The sequence below is a fragment of the Akebia trifoliata genome, chromosome 12 (assembly GCF_017979445.1).
Source record: "Akebia trifoliata isolate Shusen 1 chromosome 12, ASM1797944v1, whole genome shotgun sequence".
NCBI classification, from domain to species: Eukaryota; Viridiplantae; Streptophyta; class Magnoliopsida; order Ranunculales; family Lardizabalaceae; genus Akebia; species Akebia trifoliata.
In genome coordinates, this window is record NC_141386.1 from 19,662,999 (window position 1) to 19,668,542 (window position 5,544).

Sequence of the window (5,544 nt, forward strand, 5' to 3'; positions counted from 1 at the left end):
AAGATGTAAAATTGCTAGAAAATAAACTAAAGTAAATGAAATTAAAAGCAAGTAAACTTATGAATTAAAACACCATTAGAGGTGGATCTACCTAAAACATGTTAATGAGCAATTTCTAGTCTCTAGCCTTTTTATAACTCAATCATAAGGGCTTGGTGTTAGCTCCTTAGATCGGAAAGTTTTACAATTAAAATGAAATAAAGGAACAAAAACAAAGTAGAATTTCTTGAGAACTTCTTACTATAAATTATCTAATTTAACCATACTTTATCTTGATCTAATCTAAGCATAAAGTATCTATATTAAGAATAAAATGTGCAAGAAACTTAAAGAGAATTCATAAGCATTTTAAATAAAAGAAAGGCATAAAATAAGAAATAACACAAGAACTTGCTCTAGGCTTTTCCACTCTCCAATGGAGGGGAACTTAGCCTAATGTCATTGCAAGAGAGGGAAGACAAGAGATGAAAGAACTTTTCTTCATTTCATGGAGAAAATTACAACTTCTTCTTCTTCTACTTCTTACAAGACTAGTTAACCAAAAGAAAATAACTAGAAAATGAAAATACAAAAAATAAGAGAATAGGCAAAGAGCCTTAGATTAAAGGAGTCTTGGATAAGAGAACCAAGATGGGACCCTTTCTCTAGAAATGAAGGCTCTATTTATAGAGAAAAATGTGTGTAGAAGAGTCTAAAAGTAGCCTCCACTTTTCTTTGTACAAAAAGACAAAAGAGGAGAATATGAGTTAAGGATTAGGGCATTCCAAAGGATTAGGGCATTCCAAAGTGTTAGGGCATTCCAAAGTGGGCCCAAATGCTTTTGCCTTGAGATTTTGATTCCAAATTGTTGATTTTCTGCACAAGAAACACACGTAATTAGATTTATCTAGTAAATGAATTTATTTATATATAATTAAGCCTAATTAACATGCAACGTGGTGGTTTGAGGCTTATCATGATTATTATCTTAATATAGAGAAATAGGTACAAAAATCAAGATAAATATCCAGAAAATGTGCGTATAATTGAGTGTTTGGAGACACTCATCAGGTGCTCGATTTTTTTTATCTGATGGTTTGCCAAAGTAGTGTTTTCTTGCTGATAGATGAATTTCTCCAATTAAGTTTAGACTTTCTCCTATAGTCGAGGAGGAATGTTCAATTTTCTTTGAAGTCTGATAGTTAAATCTTTGACTTGTAAATGATGAGCTTTGACCTTCTTGTTAAATGCACAGGTGACTCTTCTTAGATAAGCTTGCACGTGGTACAGGGCTTTAACCCGTTTTCTTCGATCAAGTTTAATTCTTCATACTGCTGACGAACCCAATCTGTTTCTAACAAATGATTTTCCAACAAGACCCTGAGAGACGGAATTTCCATTTCAACTGGCAAGACTGCTTCCATGCCATACACTAAGGAGTAGGGAGTAGCTCCAGTAGAGGATCGAATTAGAGTTCGATATGTCCACAGCGTGAATGATAATTTTTCTGACCAATCTCGATGTGATTGACTCATTTCTCTGATGATAGTCTTGAGACTCTTACTAACTGCTTCAACCATTCCATTGATTTGATGACGGTAGGGAAATGATCTGTGATGCCGGATCTTGAACTTTGTACACAGAATAATGACCTAAGCTTTGAAGTATGAGCCATTATCAGGGATCAATTCAAATGGTACCCCCATATCGACTGATAATATGTGATTTGCAACTCAAGATGTAGTGAGGATAGCACTGAAATATTTTATAACATCTCTATCGATATTTTTATCTCATCAAGCGAGTATCTATTCCGTGTTGAACAACACCCAAGCTTGTACCTAACACATTCTCATCAGATCACACGAACAAGTCTTTTGAAATTTCTGAGTAAATTCATTATCCCCTCGTGTTCCTTTAGGGATAGGAGGGTTTCTATTTGAATCTCTTTAGGAAATATTTTCTGTTCCGAGGTCAATAACCTTTGTTTTCTTGATTAAACGTTGAGCCTGACTCTTATCTTCTTGTTCAGAAACGAAATCTATCAAATTATTAGTTAATTCGTTAATGCGCGCGAGGTATTCAAAAATTTCCTTTATACGATCAATTTCAGATGGGGCGACAAACACTTTTATAGACTCGATGAACTAACTTGACTCAATAGGAAAGAGTAGATCCAATATAAGGAAGACATGACCTTACTGGAAAAAAGGACTCGAGCTAACCCAAATGACTCATGAAAACTCAAGACAAGTACTCAGACGAGTTTGATTAGGACTGAGGACTGAGATATTGCTTATAACCGGTAGGATTGAAGCACTATGATCTTCAAAGAACAACTAGACGATGTTGAGAAATTTTGAGGTCATTTCTGACTGTTGATTTGATATTGACGTTTACTCTAACTAACCGGATTTACAACCCTAGTTAGACGATGGATGATTGAGCTTAGACACAATGATAATCCTTAACCTCTTTGAAGATGAATTTAACCAATTTCAGTGTCACTCCCTTGATAACATTTTAAATGAACCCTGAGATTTTATTGAATTTTGTGCACCAATCCATTAAAAAGTTCATCCATTTAATGATTATTCAGAAGAAAAATAATTTTACTGCACTCTTGAAAAATATTGACAAATAATGTTTTCATTGAATAACAACTTCAAACATATTTCAATAATTTTTCATGCAAATATATATCTTTTGTAAATCATTTTTCCTTCATTTTCTTTTCTTTTGAAAATATTTTCTTCTGGAAAACATTTTTTCTTTGAAAAATAGTTTTTATTTGAAAAATATTTTCTCTTGGAAAATCTTGTTCTTATGGAAAACATTTTCTAGAAAAAACATTTTTTTCTTAGAAAACATTTTTTTCTAGAGAATAACACTTTTTCTGGAAAACACTTCTTTTGGGAAACATTTTTTCCTAGAAAATACTTTCTTTTTCTTCTTTGAAAATTCGATTTTCATTTTGATTTAAATGGCCCGGTCCACCATGATTGTTGGATCGGGATGGACTAGGTCATTATTGTAAAAGAATGGATTTTTTTATTGGATCGGTGCACCCATTTTACTTTTCAAAAGCAATATTTTTATCCTTGAGATCAATTATGCACTCGGATCTCATCATTCACATCACTTACATACATTCATCAATCAACGGACTCCATTCAATAAACAACCCGGGAACACCCACGATAAGTTCGAGTCGTGACCTACTGGGAAGGTTTCTAGACTCTAAGCTTACTACGTGCAATGCATTTTCATCTGGCCACCCTTGCCCAAGCACACCTATATACCTTTCGATACGTGGTGACTTGGTTTGATATACCGTGTAGGTGATAATCTAAAACCTCAATTCACTTCTCTGAAGCCAAAAACAGCCAGTTTGATCTCCAGTTGAGAGGTGGCGCACAATGCTGAGCAAGGGCCCACTTAAATACCTCTCGTCTAGAATAGACGTAGTCTATCCCCCTCGTACAGTAGGGTACAGCGGGGCAAGATCTTGCTTAGGCACCGGTTTTGACCAAGAAGTGCAATTGATATACTTAGATTACCTTTTATACCTACGGGTACGAGTCAAGAGTTGTAGCTTTCATAAATGGTTTGGCATCCCACGAGGGGACCGACCACGTACTAGTACTACGTTGGCAATCAGGACATGTGACTGTGTGGCTAACAATAGGTCAAAGGCTCAGGTCGCTCCAGCCTGGGTGCATCAATATGTCTCTCAGAATCACCTGATCAGACGGTGTTGATGCCCTAGTTCGATATACCCTAAGGTACGTGACTGGAGTTGTGGGTTTCATGAATGACGTCGCATCTCCGAAGAGACCGGGCCACGCACTAGTGCCACGTTGGCTAAATGGGACGTGTAAGTGAGTAAAGCGGTAAACGTGCATGTGGTGTGTGCAAAACAGGGTGGGGTGTGCTCGGGGTTTTTTCAAGTAAATGGGCCCATGGGTCCAATCAAACCATTACAACATTGATATCATATGAATATTAAACACCAGTCCAATCACATTCCATCACATCAACGTTATGATCAACGTCAAATATGTATCTCCAATATGGCATGTTGATTAACATAAACTAATAATATGGTCCGATTAAACATGCACATCACCTTCATTCATCGATCATGGCAAATTAATCAATAATTATGGCATAGAATAATTGTTAGATCAAACATTGCAATAGGCACAAATTGGTAATTTTAATGGTCCAATCAACAATTATTTTGGGTGATCCTAAAATAATTCCAAATTTCAAAAGATATCGAGAATGAAACAATGATTAATGAGATGAGAAAAAAAAAAAAATTTAGAGGAAAAGAAATAATAAAAAAAAAAAGAACTAGAGAAATCTATTATTTTTTTATTTTTTTATCTTTTATTTTATTATTATTTTTAAAAAATGAAAAAAAAAATAGGGAAAAAGACTCAATTCATTCTTTACCAACACAATGGTGCCACTAACTCTTCGAAGCTCCCAAAACTCTTTTTCCTTCCCTCTTAATCTTTTCGTCTCTCTGCCTCCTCTGTTTCAGCTGTTTTGGCGGGTTTTTTCTTCAAGGGATGCAAGCAGAGCGAACGATTTGCTTCGATCTCAGAGATCTTTTCTCCGGTTCAAATCTTTGCTTTGTTCCTTTTAGAGATCTCTTCGAGGGTTTAGTTTTCCCCACCTTTTTTTGATTTTTAATCCGTTTTTTCTCTTTACGGAGATGGTCCTTGGTTCGCAAGTAGAAGTTGAAACTAAGATTCTCTCTGCTCGTGTAAGAAAAACGATTCAATCTATAAAAGAAGTAGTTGGAAATCATCCTGACTCTAATATTTATGTGATACTCAAATAAACAAATATGGATCCTAATGAAACTGCACAGAAGTTATTGAACCGAGATCCATTCCATGAGGTGAAGAGGAAAAAAAGATAAAAAGAAAGAGAATACAGCTCACATGGGTTCGGCCAAGCCAAGAAAACCAATTGAAAATGTAAGGCAATGGACAAAATCTCATACATTTTCGGATCGCAATGTTCGTAAAGGTGGTGGCTTTGTCCGGAATGCTTTACCTGGAATCAGCCGAGAATTTCGTATTGTCAGAGACAACAGAGTCAATCAAAATGTGAATAGGGAAATAAAGCCAGCATCACTTCAATCTGCGCCAGTTGTTGGAGTGAGCCCAGTCGCGATTCTATCTGATCAAGAGCATTTAGGTCTCAGAAGCTCAGAGGGGCAGAAGTCATCCGAAGCTTTAAACAGGCCCTCTGACTCGAGCTCTGGACGTGGTCAAGGGAAAGAAATGTTTGAAGATAAAAACAGCAACCCAAATCGATATGGAAAGAGATACAACCCACATAACAGATCTGCCCGCCCCTATGTCCATTGTTATTCTTTCGATCGAGGTGCAATACGATGAGAAAATACTCAAACAACTCTCTCATCGATCTTCACAAACCGAGATATGGGCTGAGAACCCTTGGGAAGCCGACTTCCCTACTCTCTGTCGAGGCCAACAACACTAAACGGGAAGAAGACGACGAGATTAGAGTGGATGATTCATC